Below are 19072 nucleotides of genomic sequence, written 5' to 3'. Positions count from 1 at the left end.
CAGATACAATGTCATAGGAAGAGCCTGCTAGGACACCTTCCTAAACCTAAAGTTTTATTTCATATACAAATACAGAAACTCCACTTTTTTGGATTAATTCAACATACACTTGCACTTAAAAGCTTAATGTCAAACTTTTGTAGAATTTTCTCCTCTGTTAAAAAAAAGATGTATTAATCTGTAAGAAGCATTTTAGAAAACTTTATCAACATTTTGAAATAACTAATAATAAAAGTAACATCCATTTCTAAGGGCCTATTAGTATTCTACTTCACTTAGTAAAGTTTACCTTACCCTTTAAAAGCAGGGATGGTGGAACTGTTTCCGAAAGAATTAAACTTATATAACACAGTTATAACAAAATATTTCTCATCTTCAATAGTATGATTCAGCTGACATATTTTCAGTTTAAGTTAAAAGAAAAAGTGCCTTGTGATAAAGTCTCACCACAAGCCTATTACAGTTTCTAAAGAGAGACAGGGGGCTTCCCTGGTGGTGCAGTGGTTGAGAGTCCGCCTGCCAATACAGGGGACACGGATTCATGCCCTGGTCCGGGAAGATCCCACATGCCGTGGAGTGGCTGGGCCCGTGAGCTATGGCCGCTGAGCCTGCGCGTCCGGAGCCTGTGCTCCACAACGGGAGAGGTCACAACAGCGAAAGGCCTGTGTACCACAAACAAACAAAAAAAGAGAGACAGGGACTTTCCTGGCGATGCGGGGGGTGCGGGTTCGGTCCCTGGTCAGGGAGCTAGGATCCCACATGCCTTGGGGCCAAGAAACCAAAACATAAAGCAGAAGCAATATTGTAACAAATTCCATAAAGACTTTAAAAAAATAAAATAAAATAAAGAGAGACAAAACAAGCATTTTACTGGAGTCTGAAGTCAGTGGACTCAAGCTCAAGACCAGACACAAGAGGCTCATTCAAGAGTCATTAAGAACATCACAGGTAAAAGTCATGTGCTAGAGGCTAGTAACAGAAAGATAAACAGTCCCTGCTCTCAAACTGAGTATCTCGTGGAGGTGTCAAACATGTAAACAACAACAAATTATGCATTTTTAAGAGGGCTACGAGAATTTGAGAAAGTAAAGCAAAGACCTAGAAGTTGAGTGGCACCAACTGTACACATAGCAGGAAAAGACAAAGAATCCTAAATACTTAACTAGCCTCTCAGCAACGAGGCTGGCAAAAAATGTTAATCAAAAGATAACAAACTACCAAAATCCTTTAAACCCAGAAATTACAAAGGAAACAATCATAAAGGAAGACAAAATCTACAAAACAAAGATGTTCACTAGAGGATTATTTAACATAAGAGAAAAAACTTAAAACCCAAACATCCACTAACAAGGGACTAGCCATGGGATGGAATATCACACTTATTAAAATGATGTTGATGAAAAAAATCTGATGACAGGAGAAAAATAATACAAAGCTTTTTAAAATCACACAATTATACCTACATTATCTCAAGCATGTTAATAGATGTACAAATTTTTTTGAAGTTCAAAAATAAATCAAAATGTTAAAGCTATTTCTCAGAGATAGTGATTTTCTTTCATTTTTACATTGTTCTATATTTTCCAAAAATTATACAATCAGTATTGTTACATTTTAAATTGGTAGAAAAGTTATGTAAGTCACTGTATTCCAGGATTCCCTTTTAAAACCATTAATACCCCTTTCATCTTTTTCGGTAGAGAATTTCTCTCCCCCAAATTCCACAGAACCCACTCATTTAAACAGGTTAATATCTGTAAATTCCTTGAAACAGTATCTGGCAGGTAGAAAGCAGCTACACCAGTGTTCATTTTATTAAATATTTTAAAATTCCCTTTATCTAGTCAAAGTAATTAGTGTGTTTTATAGCTGGTCTATTTTTCATGCCAGTTTGACAAAAAAACCCATAGGTTTTTGTTTTTCTTTTCTGAATTCCAGCATCTCTTAAGGGATGACTACTGTTTCCCTCTGAGATTCTTCCTTCAAAGAAAGAGCAGGAGGAAGAAATTCTGTCAAATATCAAATTCTTCAAAGGGAAGACAGGAAATTAGTGAAGAGGGTGGAATTTAAAAATATGGTTAATTGTTAAAACGCACCTACAGAAGGGTACTCCTTAACATATTAAAGAGTCTCTCACAAATCAGCATTTCATGGGATTAAATGCTATACTTACCCAGATGAAGAAATAAAGAAATCATATATCAAACTCTTAGCTACGGACAGGACTATATGTAACTATTTAGAAAAAATGTCTTCATATGTTTTTATGAGCTGTTTGGAGTGCGTGTGGAGTAGTGGTGATGGTGAGGGACAGTCCAAGGGAAACTAAGAAACCAAAGAAGGCAAGCAACTGTTCTACATAATAAAGGAGGGAGAAATTTGAACTTGCGAAGTGGAGGAAGACTTGAGGGAGAAATCAAGGAACTTAAGTGGACTGCCTCCCCTAAGTAAGTTTTCAGTCAAGTCCACATTGCTCACTTATGCTTTAGTAAAAATGGATTCTTTTATTCAAAGTAATACTGAATTCTGCATCTCAGTTGCACAAGACTGCACGCAGACACAAGAACGGAACAGGGGACACACCTGGCTTATCCACAGATATAAACTTATTCCACTCATGTATTCATTTTTAGTTTTGACAAACTTATACATGCATGAAGTTTGTTTACAGAAACAGGTCTATAAGACTTTTAAAAAATAGCAGCAGTTTTTTTAGTCCCCTTATCCCAGTTTCCATTCACAGGCAACAAGGAACAGGTACCTTTCGTTTTAGTACCTGACTCCATTTCTACAAATAATACTTGCGGTGCTCCTGCTTGCTTTTTCAGTTTTAGGTGTTAGATACATAAATCTCTTTAAACACTATTCCTCCTCCCACCCCCAGCACAAGCACAAATGCTTCCCAAAGTACTTTTATTTAGAGGATATCAAGAAACTACAACTCAATAATAAGACAAACAACCTAATGAAAAAGTGGACAAAAGATCTGAACAGACACCATAAGTTACTGGAACCCAAAAGGCTATCAATGGGTAAACGGATAAACAAACTGCGGTACATCCATGCAATGAAATCTTTACCAGCAATAATAAGAACTGAACTATTCATATATGCAGCATGGATGAATTTAAAATTATGCTGAATGAAAGCCAGACCAAAAAAGAACACATACCTTATGATTCCATGTATATAGACCTTAGAAAGTTCAAATTAATCTATAATGACAGAAAGCAGATTAGTGGTTCCTTTCCCTTGAGCTAGTCAGAGTTCTCAGAGAAGACACTTCAACTCTGGCCAGCATCCTGAAAGCAAAGTGAGGGAAGGTGGCTGCGGATCTCAACAAATACTGTAAACTCACACTCACTCTCATTTTAGCAAACTTTGACAGGAAGTAGGTGTCAAATGCCACTGATATGCCACTTCTTTAATGGAAGTCTTAGATAAATAGATTTACTGAAAAGCTAAACTGTCTTCATGAATGAAACAGCATATCATCGATGAAACACCAAATGATAAATTAAAGGCAAAATTAGATGGTAAACCTAAAAAATAAATTCAACAGTTGAAAATTTGGGACAAGATGGAAGGAGAAGAAGACCTACTGTGGACATATTGTTTTAAAAGTCAAAACTTCCAAGAAAGACAAGTTAATAAAATTCTCTGATTTTATATTTTGTACTTTTGTGGGAGGTAACAAAGAAACCAAGTGATTTACCCATGGTCACTTGGCTTTTTAGTGGCAACAATAAAACTCAAATTTAAATCTGGAGAGATCTTAAGACAACATCACAGAGTTGAAAACCCAAATCAGAAGTTTTAGGTCTAGTTACATATAGGAATACCATGAAGATACACAGGCTCAAGGACCTACTGTACAGCACAGGGAACTATACTCAGTATTTTGTAATAACCTATAAGGGGAAAGAATCTGAAATCCAATCATATATACACCTGAATCACTGAGCTTTACACCTGAAACTAACACGACATTGTAAATCAACTGTACTTCAATAAAATACAGATATACAGTCTCTGAGAAAGGTGGGCATTCCTGGCAAAAGGAACGATGTAGCAAGAGCGTCCAGAGGCAAAAGAGAATCAGGTAAGTTCCAGTGCTCAATATATATATTTAAAAAGTGGAGTTTAAGCTTAAAGGCAGGTGAATTTAAATTTTATCCTAAATCCACTCTTCATGCAAAAAAGGGCTGATTGGTGTTTGTTTTTCTGATACCGACATTCAGAGGGTCCGATGCTGGAGGATATCCTTTTCCTGGACTTTGTCATCATCTCTTTCCCATTTCACTGACTGACCTTCCTTGTTTTCAGCTTCCTATACTTTCCCTTTAACTCAACAGTTCTCCACCATAGTACTAGTTGTCAGGAGTGTGCAAAGTAAAGTACCTGAAGTTTGTGATTCACTTTTTAAACAAACAGAAAAGGGTAGTTAAAGCATCACTCACTTGATTTGGGGCATAAGTAGAGAAAAAAAGGACAGAATTATAGCAAAGGAACTGAAAATGTCACGTAACTCTTAAGTATAAGCAAGGCAACATGGAGTATATGCCAATGCCATCCACGTCTGTCCCAAGAGGAAAGATCAAAATCTAGTAGGAAAAGATCATACTCTAACTCATTTCACTTTTGCTGATTCCACTGATGTCTGCCTTCACAGCTTTCTTTTTATTTTTTTCACTACTAAAACCACTCCTCTTTTGATCAACGATTAATTCCTTCCATAATACCTTACCAAGAGTTAGGTCTATAAAATGTAAAAGGGTTGGGAGAACACTCAAGATCAGTACACCTGTACAGTTTCAGCGGTGCTAAACACTGGAAAGTGAATAATCTATGGAGAGCAACTTTTTTCAAGCACTTAAAACTACAACAGCTTATGTGCCAAATCTATATAAATCATTAATTGCTTAAATGTTTGAAATTATGACTCCATGTACTACATGAGCATTCAACGGAAATGATAAAGTCAGGTACAGGTTTTCCTGCCTTGACCTAAGGAAGGCAGAAGAATAACCACATTGCTATGCTTTAAACTTTAACGAAGACCATGTATCTGCACATCTTCCTGAGGCCTACAGTGATCATGCACCAAGTCACGGGCCAAGAGTTCACTCTCAATGCATGAAGAACTCTCTCAGAAAATCAGAACCTGCAGCAAACAGACATTTAAAAACTTGACTCCAAGAGTACTCCTATCGGTAAGCAGTAAGTACGAGGGTATCATACTGTAAATTTTAGACCATAATACATGCTTCAAATTATGGCATTTTACATCATGCAATATGCTAATGGATTACAGATACAACAAGCACATCTTAAGAACATCAATGTTGATGAAAGGAAAAGATGTCATGAGCTAAAAGAAAAGTGAAACTGGTCGTTTTAAGACAAATTTTTGCTACTGTAATTTGTCTAAAATGGACAAATTACTACACCGCAGTTAAGAAATGGAAATGACTTCCTATGGAGAAGCTAAATTCTATTGTCCTAGCAACAGTCTATGAAATGCGGCTGCCCTCCAGAAGTAAAACAGGTTGTCCTATGAATCCATCTGAGCAAAGCTAAAATTTCAAAGGTAAAAAGTCTTTAGAAATTCTCCAAGAAAAATTCCTCCACTTTATCCACTTTACCTTCACGCAAGCTACACAATGTCTAAGTCCTAAATCAATCCGCCAGAAAAATAGTGATTGAACGTTTATGGGATAAAACTCTATATATCCTCAAGAACTCATGTTCTTATCTGAATGAAATTACTAAGACAAAAAGGATATATAATAGATGGGAACTGTATGACCCAGACTACAAATGTACAGCAATTCAGACAAGAAAGTTAATGAGTGATGACTGCAAAAGGTAGATGAATGCTGAGTTTTGAAGAATGGGAACATTTAGACAGACAAGATCAAGGGTCCCATCAAGTGACAGGAAAATCATAATGATGTCACAGCAAAAGGAATGAGAAGAGTGTACGCAGGAGACTGCCAGACATGACTGTCCCGCAGTGGGGAGTCAGCAGTATAGTACTGCAGCTCTGCTCTCAACTCCAGAAATTTGATTCACATTGCGAACACCACCCCCCAGAGGTGTGCGGTGGTGATCCTGGTTAAGTAATACAGAAAAGCAACAAGTGGGTGCTCCACTAAAAGGGATTCTGTGAAACAAGGGAGCTTTTAAAACACTAAACACATTTAGATAGATTCAGTCCATTATTACCATAGCAAAATATGGGAGAAGTCCCAAATGGGAAACTGCATAAACTAGCCTATCTCGGATTTGGGTTTTGCCCCTCTCTCTCCATAAAACTCCTATTAATATTTCCTAGAATTGGTGTTCTAAAATGCACTTTAGAATACTGAGCTATTTTATAAAAGGTCTTCAGAGTCAAGCTGCATCTTGATAAAGAGAAAAATGAGGAACCACTGAGCGTTTTAGTCAAGAAACGACAGCAGCAAAACTACTTAAAAACAAGAAAATTCTGGCACAAATATCAAAGGTAGATTAGAGCAGCAGATCTGAGAATTTTGAGAGTAAAAGATTGCTTAGAATCCTTCTGGGAGCAAACCAACTCACTGAGTTAATACAATGAACAATAAATCCACATTGTTAATAATCAAGTTATTTAAAAAGCATCTTTTAAACAGACAAATCCTTTTTTATGATCTACTTTTCAGAACACACAACTTTTAGTCCTAAATTTGTCAAGTCTTTATAATAGTCATACCAGTTTACAGTTAGGGAGTATCATCTCAGATTTCACAATGTAAGCAAGCACTGGTCCATTCAAAACTATCCTTGTTTTTTCCTCCAGAGGCCGAAGTGACAAAAATATTAATACAAATCCAGGTATCCTGGATTTTGCGACACCACATTGTTGAAAGTTATTGTACTTAGAAATACCAAATAATATTCCTACCAAAGAGGTAACTAAAAACACTGCATACTGTTTAGAATAATTAACAAAGTTATTTAGGAAAATTTTAATGAAAAATAGCTTTAAAAGAATATGGTGGCAAGAGGGAAGAGATATGGGAACATATGTATATGTATAACTGATTCACTTTGTTATAAAGCAGAAACTAACACACCATTGTAAAGCAATTATACCCCAATAAAGATGTTAAAAAAAAAAATATGGTGAAAGGTTTACCATAGTTTATCTGTATCTCTCTACCAGAAATCTTTATGAGCTTAGATTTCCACAACCATTAGTAAATTATAACCCATGATTCCTAAATATATTCTAAAGCGCAGCGAACAAGCCTAAGGTTTTGTAACAAATGATCAAAAAAGTGTTCAGCACAGTCTTGAGATGGACCTGTTTTGAAATTAATTTCATTATAAAATCTGTTTTAAAAACAGATGCAGGCTACTTACTATAGTGTCATACATGAAGCAAAAACAATTGCATTTTAAATCTGGTCTTAAACAGAATGTAATCCATACAGGGTAGATAAAATGGTTAAAGTCAGATCAGTTTACATCAAATGGCTCTTACAGTAGACTGATGAACTATATCATCTATTCTTTAACATTAAGTAAAACAGCAGTAACTTTTGTTTTCATGCACAGAATGGTAAATTATCAATTAGTCCTATTAATATTCTTGAAAGATCATTAAGGACTGCTGTTTCTGAAGGAACAGCTACTTGTTAACTGAAATTAATAAGGACCACTACTTATCCACCAATTTATGTCCTTTCAGTTTGAAGGAACATCCAAAGTCTTTCCTTCTAACATAAAATAAGAGCTAGACTAAAGCATATCATATGTATATAAATATACAGTACTGTACTGACACAGCATGCATTATTTTTACATAAGCCCCCATGTTCAGGTCATTTGGAATGGCAGACGCTGGGGCATGAAAACAAACAGAAGAACATTTTCCATCTAGGACTTTCACAGTGCTTAATAAATAAGTAACTCAATAACCGTAGATGGATCTTCTGCAAGAAGACAGTGCACACAGATAAAAAAATATTTTCAATTTACCAGACTTACAATTGTCACAAAAACCACCAAGTCCACAAATCAAACTTGGCTACAATAGTCAAAACTACTTGAAAGCACTATGCTCACAGTCAAATAAATCAATGATGTCTTTCTAATTTATAAAGGCATTTCAACTACATAATATAATTTTAAGTGAAATGCAAACTCAATGTGAGTGTTTCTCAAAATGCTGACTACTGGACCCCACTCACATCTGCTGAATCAGATTTGCGGGGGCAATGCCAGGGAGTCTGCACTTTCAGTAACTCCCCCAGGTGACCCTCCTGCACACTTTCTGCAGAACCACCACCTTCCCTGTGAGCTTTATAGCAAGGTTTTGGATATCAAGAACTAAAATCTCATTTGGGACCTTTTAAAACTAAATTTCATTACATACCGAATTAATATTTCAAAAAGACTTAAGTAACAAGCCGTGGCAGAAAAAACCAAATACATGAAAAAATGACAGCAGAAATTTTAAAAACGCCGCTTTATTTTTAAGTCAAGATTTAAGACACCCCTAATCATTTCAAGGACTAACCAGTCTTTGTAAACATAATTCCTAACTTAAAAATAGTCCTATCCACAATATTAAAAATATAGTATTTCAAATATGTTCAAATTCATTTACTCAGCTGTTAAGCAAATCAGGATATGAACTGCTTATATTATACCAAATACAAGCAACGATTAAACTTATAAGTTAAACCCAAACAAATCTGTTTATATTCCACTATTAAATTTACTGTGGTCAGAACCTGATTTTCATAAGCTTATATAACTTTCACCAACTTACGCAGACATGTATAATGGAAAGAGCAATGAAGCAAAAACTAGAAGGCATCTAGAATCCAGTTCTGGCTAATCTAGCTAGCTGCTGGCTATATTATATGACCTTAGGGCCTAGAGAAATCATTTTACCTACCTAAAAAACAAGGAAGGTACAGCTATCTACTAATTTCACAGATTTATTGTGAGAATCAAAAGGGATACTATGTAATACACTCTGAAATACTGTAAAGCATTTCATAAATCAAAGGCATTATCATTAAGAGTAAAATTTGAGAGACACTATCTTTAGGTGCCTGCTGTAAAACAGACTATTACAGAAACAATAAACATAAAAATTGACCTTTCAGATTCAACTAGATGTTGTACATTATTGTATATATCCTATAAATTATAAATATAAAACATAAGAATTTAATAGTCATCTGTCTTATGCCCCCATTTATAATAGATATATTTCTTGTGTAAAAACAGAAATGAAATTACATGCACCATGAATTGATAACTGTCAAAACTGGTCACTAAGTATAATATTCTACTTTCACATGCTGGACAATTTCCATAATAAAAAATTTTAACAAGACAACAATGTATATGTGTGTGTGTATAAAATATCTGTAAAAGCTAAAAACCAAATCTTTTAAAGTTTTTTTTTGAAAATTATCCCCATACCTATTGTATCATTTTCCTTCAATGTTACCTTAGATTCTATACATTCCAAAATAAGCTGCTCTCACGTACCCTTCTATATATATCATGACACCTATTAGAAAATAACTATTCCTCTCCAACGGAGTGAGTAAATACTCTTACCCAAGCTGCAAAAACTTAATTTTCTGCTCCCTGATCCTTACTCCTTTAATTTTCTCATTCATTACAAAATTCCAGAAGTAAAAAGTGAAATGACCAGTTTCAACTGCAGGTATGTGTAAAAACATAAGAAAAAAAAGGGGGCAAATACACTTTTTTTGTTAGCACTGCAGAAGACCACCAATAGTTGTAATTGGCTGTTCCTCTTAAAACCTGTTGACCCATACAACTCAATTCACATGGTAAGAGAATGCTGCACCCAAAATTAAGTTAACATATCTGTCAGACAAAGGAAATTGGTAAATTTAACCCCCAAATCAACGATTCTATCAAGATATGCATAACAATGTATAATTACTCTGCATACATCAACGTAATTGCTCAAATGATGTCCTTTAACCTGGGGCCATATTCCAGACTGAAAAGCATAAACTACCTTTCATCACAAGCAGATTTTTTTAACTTAATAAAACTATTTGTAGCTCAACAGCTTATGCTTTACAGTAGTCTATGAAGAAACTACAAGTGGTGAATTAAAAATTAAATGCAGATAGAAATGGTAACGATCTTGTGGTTTGCAATTAAAACTATATTTAGTAATATCCACACATTTATTTATTCATTACTTGAAAGCTGAATCTTTTTTTATGTTACATCTGCAGTCACAATCATCAGAAGATACCCTGTGTCTGAAGAGATAGTGTACCTCATGTTTTTGATTTGTGAGGGAGGGGGACAGAAGGGACCAAGTGGTCAGGGAAGGAAATCTCACCCATTTAGCTGTCACTACAACACATGTTTTCTAAGCATTAAAAACTCCATTCATTTTTATATAAGATATTGATACATTTGACAAGAGCCACACACAGAAACCACTTTTTCCAATATAGTCTTCAATAACTTTGAGGGTAAGTACTCCTGCTGGAAGTCCTCATTTGTATTATTTAAAAACAATTAATTGTAAAATCTGCAGTCAAACCATAAAAGGCAAGCTGTTGGAAGATGAAAAACAAAAAAAATTACTATACCTTATTCAAACAAGGTTAATAATTTTGCATGTTTACTTTAGAATCTCTTTATAGCACAGAAGCTAAAAAAATTTATAAAACCACTATCATGCTGGTGGGTACCCTTATTTGGTGGCAACGGCTAGTTTTAAATATCTATTTACAATGAAGCTATTACTTTCCTTATTTCTTTTCCTAAGTAGATCCAGACTATTATTGACCCTATTACTTTATCATAAGCACAAATCAAATCTAGTTTCTCACTTCATCTCAGAGTTCTACACTAAATCCCAAACTTCAATTAAAAAACCATGATTTCCCATACAGTTGCAGAAACACCCCTAAAAGAGTGAGGAATTGCAGAATACAGGAAAATGAAGACAATTTCACCTTACACATCTAAATGGGGATGCCAGTAATGACAACTGCCAACAAAAATCAAGAGGGTGTTCTCTGAATTTTCACCATTTTAATAAAAGAAAATGCTGAAATTTTAAATTAAAGGTGGCGCTCTGTCCTCAACTCACCCGATTGTGACTCACTTTTGCAGACTATATGGTAGGAAATAACTTACTTTTCTAAGATCTTTGCAGTTACACCCAAGCCAAAATCAGGACAGAGATCCACCCTTAATTACAGCAATTCATGCAAAGCACAGAAACTAAAACGGCCCCCTGAAATCATGGCTAAAGAAGCCCATTTCATATACTAGTTCTCAAAGTCTCCCTTTAAGGAATATGTTCCTATTTACTTCAAATTTGAACTCACCAGGACAAAAAAGAAAAAAAGAGGGGGAGGGGGACCCAGATGAAACGCTCAAGTACAAAAAGCAGATTCTCCTCCAATCCCTCTAATTCCCCCAATCCGCCTCTGCCACACACAAGGACAGGGAGTCTGGGGAAGGCTGGCAGCAGGACAAGCGGTGAAGGCCCTTCATTCACTCACGTGGGCCACTATCCAAAGGGTTACACACCCTCTGCCCGAGGAGAGCCTCATACAAAGCAGATCCTTACAAGTACTTTTATTATAAAATACACCCACGCTGAACAAGAGCTTTATTTTAAAATAAGACTGTCCTCAGGTGGGGGGAGGTGAAACACAACAAAGGCTTCCATGTTGAAAGGCAGACAGTCCAGATATAAGCATATACCTACACGCGTATGAAAAAAAATCCATATAACTAATTTATCATGAACAGCAATCGATACCAACAGGAGCCATTAGATTATTAATAAACCCAGAAAAGTGGCATGCATAGCGGCCAAAGGTGGCTGCCTGCTGCGCTCTAACCCCAGGAAAGGCAAAATTACGCGTGCAGAGGAGGGTCGAGCCCTCCGCAGGTTTAAAGACCCCCCTGAGCACCTCTTGCCCTACCCTCCGCGCCAAGCACCAATGCACCGCACAGGATTCGAGCACTCCCAGCGCTGCGAGTCCGGCAGAAAACTGGTGAATGAAATGCGCACAGACACCAACCTGGCCAGTGACCGCGGCGCAGAACCAGGGGTCGCTAACTAGCTAAGCCACAGGATTCTCCAGCAGGATGGAATAAAGGGAGTACACCCCCCCCCCACCTCCGCAACTGGAATGCGGCTCTTACTGACCCTTCCAAAAAGGGGGTGGAGAACGCAGGATTTTTTTCTTTCTTTTAAACTAAGTCTAAGAACGCGAATCGGAAGCAACCGAGAACATCCTGGGGGGCCAGACAACAGACACCGGGATAAAGGCGAGACTGTTCTCCAACTCCCGGGGAATCGCCATCCGGTGTGACACGCATCAATCAACTAGCCCCAGCCGGGGGCCGACCCCGGCCCCGCTCTCCGCCCGCGGAGCGCCAGTGGGGCTGAAGCCAGGGATTAGAGGGGTGACCCTCCCGAGGCGCGGGGAAAGAGTGCCGGGCACCGTTGCCCTCAAGGTCACCAAGCGCTGGAGCGGGGGCGGCCGGCCGCAAGATGCGCTATGGCGCGGCGGAGGCGGCTCGGAGAAGTGAAGAGCTGCGGGGTTAGACGCGAAGTCCCACCGAGCCCCGTCCCTGGAGCCCTGGGTGGGGACTCCCGGCCGGACCCGGCGCTGAGGCGCACGCCGAGGAAGCCGCTCACCTTTACGATCTGCCGGGGCGGGCGCGGCGGGAGACAACCTGCGAGGGGGCGCCGGAACGCCCCCGCCAACTTCTCCCGAATCCGCGCAGTCCACGGAGCACCCAGCTGTCAGGAGCCCCGCCGCGACGCCCCCACCTCCGTGTTCCGCCAGGCTTCCCCCGCAGGTGACCTGTCCCGCCGCCCCCGCCGCGGACGGGCGGCGGCCGCCACTCACCTCGCCAAGCAGCAGGAACCATTTTCCGAAGGGGAAAGGAAGGGGAGGCTGCAGGAGGGTCGGGGGGAGGGGGCGGTGAGGACAGCGGGAAACGCAGAGAACGGGGGCTCGGTCCTCAGCCCGTCCGCAGGCGGCTCGCAGGACTCAGAGCGCCAGGCGGAGGTTCGTCTGCACCTCGAGGATGAGGTGGCCACGGAGCCGAGAGGTTCGGCTTCCACCAGCCGGGGCTCCCTACTCACGCTGCACTGCGAGGAGGCGGCGGCGCCGGCGGCGGAGGAGGAGGCGGCGCCCGGCCGGCCCCCGCCCAGAGCCCGGCAGCCGCCGAGTGGCCGCCCGCGTCCCCGCAGGACCCGCCTCCTGAGCTCCGCAGAGCCGCACACAGGGCGCGCCGCGCTCAGCACGGGCAGCTCTGCCGGCCTCACGCCGCCGTCCGCAAAGGCAGCGGCGGGCGGGGTGCACCCCCTCCGGGAGCACCGCAGCCCGACCCGCTCGGGGCGGGGCCGGCGGCCCCCGGAGAGCGGACAGCGGAGCACGAGGGGGCTACGGGAAGCTTCGGGCAGGGGCGCCGCTTGCACCGGGTGGCCCGCAAGATTGGAGGGGGAGGCAAGGGGAGGTGAACACTCACCCGTTCCGGTCTGGCGCTCCCTTCTCTCCACACCCTCTCGCCTCCCGCTCCACGCTGGCGGCGCAGCTGCTGCCACTGCCGCCGCCGCCGCCGCCGAAGCTCGCGTTGCCGCCGCTGCCGCCTTGGCTAGGCGCGGTCACGTGACGCGGCCCGCGGGGAGCCTGGGGGCGGGCAGGCGCGCGCGCGGGAGGAAGCGCGACTCGGACGGAGACTGGGAGCTGAGCGGAGCCGAGAGGGCGTTTAAGGGGAGGACCCGGAGAGCGCGCCCCCGGCTGGCGAGCGCGCGCCCGATGATTAGCACTTGCCGCGCGGTGGGGAAAGGGTGGCCGGAGTGAGGGGCGGGGGACTCGAGCCTCCACGCGCCCCTCCCTCTCTTCCTCCGCTGAGCGCCTCGGCCGGCCGCTGCCCCTGCCCCCGACCCCTCCCGTTCGCCCCTTTCCTCCTGTCGCTGCCAGCGATTGGCTGAAAGGCTCTGACGTCCTTGTTTCCATGACGTATCGGGGCGGGGGACCGAGGGGGAGGAGGGGGCGGGTCGGACAAGCGGGGCGGTGACGCCGTCAGTCACAGCTGCTGTTTCCGAGCGGGTCCGGGCGGCTCCCGCAACTGTGGAGGCAGGAGAGCGATGTCTGCTGCAGGCTGACTTGGGCGCCCTTTACTTGAGGTCCCGCTCGAGGCAACCCCGGGTCTGCGCTCCTCCGAGCCCGGGAGCCGGGCTGGCGGGTGGGGTAGGGCGAGCCCTCCAGGCGAGGACCGGTTAACGCAGACCCCCGCGTCCGCGGACATTTGAGCGGCTTCTCGCCACGTCTCTGCTCCACTCCGTACCGGACTCGGTTCCTGTCCCGGGCCGTGACGCACGCGCCGGACGACAAAAGTGCCGCCTAGCTCGCTCCCTCCTTGGAGGAGGACAGCCCACACCCCCCACGGGCGAGGGGCGCTCCATCTCTGTTTCTGCCGGTCGGGCCCGTAGACCCCGGGGATACCCGCTGCAGCGCCCAAAGAGTTAACGCAGGCGTTCGGCCGGTGTGAACAGGCCCATCAGGATCTGCGCTCAGAATCCCCGTGTCTTCTTTTGGGGTTTGCGTTTTCTACCTATGCCAAGCCTTTGGCTCTTCAGTTCACTTGTAGCATTTCGGGGGGGGGGGGGATTGAGATGCTGAAAGGTAACATGCTTTGCCACAACCTTCAAGAGATTTTGCAAGTTAATAAAAAAGAAACCACCGTAGTGACATTTTCAGAAATAAAACGGGTTTTCTTTCCTACACACACATACACACGTGTTCAAAGATTTGTGTCTTACCAAAGACATCGTGCTCCATCTTCGTCTAATCGCCTCTGTTTGAACTGTCGCCGCTGCTTTAGAGAACTTGTCCGTGTTATTTTCAATACCACTTAATCAGAACAAAAAGATAAATTCTGCAGAGGCTCCTCCTTTCTCTTAACTCCAGGACTGGAAAAATTAATGTCTGTAACGTCTTCCTAAAAGCAAACAGTCGATGCGAAGGACTTTATTATGTATGTTCACTCTGGTAGTGTTTACATTAAAATAGTTTTGAAGGATTTAAAAACTAAATATGTGAAAAGTTTAAAAAGCAAAAAAACCCCAGTTAACCCTGTTGAAAATTTTTTTTATCAATTTACGTATCTTACCAGGTCAAACAGTACCAACCTTTTGAGCTGTGCCCTTGACATGCAAAACAAGCACTGGGCAGGATGACCCCGTTTTTTCCTCTCTTTAATCACTGATAAGAAATTGGTTGGTGGGTACAACAGCCCTTCCTGACACTATTTCAAAACTTCTTAACAGAAGAACAGATTAACTTTTCAAAACGGCTTAGAGACATTTAAGACTCATTGGCCTTGGTCCAACTTTTCCACCAAGGCAGTCGCAATAGAAAATTGAATTATGTATTCTACTTTAATCAAGAATTTGACATTAAAGTAATATATGATTCATTGCTATAGTGCACTAGCAAAATGGATAATAGATTAAACTAGAATCTGCTCACTTTGTGGGTTTGTTGCAGTTCCAAATAACAAACGGTATGCTCGTACAGTGTTGTGGTCATGAAAAATTACTCAGCATCTTCATTTTAGAACATGATTTCAGTAGAGTTTTCATTTATGGAGATTATATACATATATATCCCAGAACATATTTATGTGCATTTTAATGAAATGTGAGTCACATACAATAGTATATTCTTCCTGTCATAAGTCAAGATGATTGTACTGTGTAGTTTGGTTTTTATATTTTCATTCTTCAAACAGAAAGCAATATATAACTGTACACATTATATATAGAAAATTCATCTTTTTCTCCCAAAAGTTTAGCACTGAAACCTTCTTAATGGCATATTTTTCATTGTAAAAATCAAGAAAATATTTGATTACTTAAAAAATGGAACTACTTAAATTCAAGAATGCCACTGTATATGATATAACCGTATTCTTTTAATCTTAGACCTCACTCTATGGATTCAATTGATCCATAGATATATTGGTGCATAATAAGAGCAATATAATGCAATTTATTGTTGAAATACTTAATCTTCTAAACCACTTTTAATATGCTTTAAATATTTATTTTTAGTTACAATGAAAATTTTATAAAGGTATTTAAATCTTATGGCAAGTTACTATTTGGGATGTTAACATTGCTTGAAGACAGGATGTGTATTCAAAATAATGTATTTTGCAAACTTAAAGTATGTTTCATTTAGTGGCATAAATCTCAACTATTGACATCTTATCTAATAAGTTGATCAATTCAATATGAACTAATCTTATATAACTTATGGAGACAGTTTTCTAAAATCCTCAATGTAATTAAGTGTAAAGGGAAACATTAGGATCTTTATTCCCTCAAGAATTCTGTCACATTCATCTATCGAGGGGACAAAATAAAGTCATACCAACAGCAGCATATTTTTAAAACCATATCATTTCCCAAAGTACACTTTTATACGTATGTGAATGTGTCAGTGCTAATCATTGCAGAATACTAAAGAGAACTCACAGGTGTAGGGAGGCAAAAGAGGAAAAATATTCAACGCTTCATAAAAAGTAGTTGTGTATGTTCTCAAATTTCCATTAACCTGGATCATGAGAGAGAGAGATATGAAGTGAAACATTACTTAGCTGAAAGCCGCAGAGAACTGTTATCTATTAGTAACAAACTAATTACATTTGCTGAATTAAATATAATTACAGGTAAGCCTAGAATAAGAATTTTCAAGTCACATAATGGAAAATTTTTATAGGTGAAAAATGTGAAATGGTTAGATGTCATAATTTGATGGGAATTGTTTAACATCCTGTACCCTTCAGTATAAGGCATTTTTTTTCTACCCCATATGTAGTATCTAGGTCATAAGGTGTGGCCCTAAATCTAAATTCCAGAGACTCAAGAAAAATGGAAAGCTCTTACTTAAATGTTCTTGAGGAAGATTTCCTAAATGAGGATTTGGACTTGACTGGTGCCACGAAATATATAGGAGATTTAAATTAATGCAAAAGAAGATGGGGAATAGAAATGCCAGGAAATGTACCTGAGAATTAGCAAGTTTACCACATCCATTTTCCTATCCTTTCTTTATCTATGAAACATAGATTTACTACCTTTGTTACCTTTCACCTCCATATGTAACTCATTTATTTTCCCATTAATAATGGTGAGTTATGGTGTATCATAGGGTTGTTGTGAAGTTTTGGTGAAATGTTTATATTAAGCTCTTAACAGAAAAATTGGCGTTAAAAAAACGCTCGGGAGCTGTTGTCACTATTTTTCATAAGCATGCATTCTTTATCCCTTATTACAAAGTATATGTGCTGCAAACAAGAATATACATTTTTACTTGACTTACTTTAATGAATAGGGGCTTATTCTCACGTTAGAAGTTCAGAGGTAGGTGATAGTATGATTGATTCAGTTGCTGAACACAGAATCAAGGATCCAGGCTAACAGCTTTCTGCTCCACCCACCCTGGTGTGTGCTTCAGTATTTTTTATGCCCAAAACAGGAAAGTCAGAAGGATTTTTCTCACATTTGTGGTGCATCTTATGTTTTTCAGATTATTTAGTGCTTATAGTTTTATATAATTTTTCGTTATTGCCCTCCTTTCCTTTGAAACCCCTCCTTTGTTCTCAAGATATTAGAATGTGCCGAAGAATCACCTGTGTGAGCTTAGCAATGCAAATTCTTGGGGCCATAGTGGCAGAGCTTCTGACCCCGACTGTTTAGAGTGGAGCCAGAGGATAGGCATTTTTTTTTTTTTTTTTTTTTTTTTTTTTGCGTTACGCGGGCCTCTCACTGTTGTGGCCTCTCCCGTTGCGGAGGACAGGCTCCGGACGCGCAGGCTCAGCGGCCATGGCTCACGGGCCCAGCCGCTCCGCGGCATGTGGGATCCTCCCAGACCGGGGCACGAACCCGTGTCCCCTGCATCGGCAGGCGGACTCTCAACCACTGCGCCACCAGGGAAGCCCATGGATAGGCATTTTTGATGGTTCCTTTAGGTGACTTTGATGCACTTCACAGTCTCTGTTTCCCTCCTTTGTCCTGACATTCTCTTGTTGTGTTCTTCTTTAGTTCTTCATTCTCTTTCCCTGGCTATTTCCAATATTAAGTTCTTATACTTGAGCATTTCCTTCTATCCTAACTTTCATAAAGTTCACCCATTTTCATGACTTCAGCCCATTGAGGATAAGGATAATGTTACTAATTTATTCATTAGTCATTTGTTGATCTTGACAATTATCCTCTCAGTTTACTAAGGAAGGAAAACATGGAAGATGCCTACTGTTTAGGAGGCATTAGCATCAAGGTAGTAATTCATCTATTCTTTTATACAAAGAAACTTTCATTAAACAGTTATTACATGCCAGGCCTAATAAGATCTGGCACATAATAGGTGATTAAAATAAAATTAGTTTGAAATGAATAAACAAATGAACTATCACCTCTCCAATGATAAATTCTAAATTTTTATCCACTGCCTTGTTCTTTTATTCTGGTGACCCCAGGGAACTCCTTCAGGGTCATTTTTTTTCTTCCAGGTAGAAATAAAGTTGAGCCTTGAATGACACAGGGGTTGAGGCACCCACCTCCCAGCAGTTGAAAATCTGCCTATAACTTTACAGTCAGAACCCTCAGAATGGGACAAAATATTTGCAAACGAAGCAACTGACAAAGGATTAATCTCCAAAATATACAAGCAGCTCATGCAGCTCAATATCGAAAAACAAACAGCCCAATCCAAAAGTGGGCAGAAGACCTAAATAGACATCTCTCCAAAGAAGTTATACAGATGGCCAACAAACACATGAAAGGATGCTCAACATCACTAATCATTAGAGAAATGCAAATCAAAACTACAATGATGTATCACCTCACACCAGTCAGAATGGCCATCAACAAGAAATCTACAAACAATAAATGCTGGAGAGGGTGTGGAGAAAAGGGGACCCTCTTGCACTGTTGGTGGGAATGTAAATTGATACAGCCACTGTGGAGAACGGTATGGAGTTT

General features: G+C 40.6%; 1 protein-coding gene across 2 annotated transcripts in view; it reads right to left on the bottom strand.

Moving 5' to 3' along the window:
* The window catches only part of ATP2B1 (ATPase plasma membrane Ca2+ transporting 1), a 132896-nt gene extending 119203 nt beyond the window's left edge, over window positions 1-13693 (bottom strand). The window contains exon 1 of one of the 2 annotated variants that reach the window (XM_032644391.1): window positions 13549-13693. The gene's annotated coding sequence lies outside the window, so the exon portion shown is untranslated. Of the gene's footprint in view, window positions 1-12923; window positions 13184-13548 lie in introns of those variants that run through there. The other variant, XM_032644390.1, reaches the window with a different exon arrangement.
* Between the last annotated feature and the right edge of the window lie 5379 nt (window positions 13694-19072).

The sequence above is a fragment of the Phocoena sinus genome, chromosome 10 (genome assembly GCF_008692025.1).
Source record: "Phocoena sinus isolate mPhoSin1 chromosome 10, mPhoSin1.pri, whole genome shotgun sequence".
In the NCBI taxonomy this organism is placed as follows: domain Eukaryota; kingdom Metazoa; phylum Chordata; class Mammalia; order Artiodactyla; family Phocoenidae; genus Phocoena; species Phocoena sinus.
The sequence above is the reverse complement of the archived record's forward strand: the minus strand, read 5'-3'. Positions and strand labels throughout refer to the sequence as shown.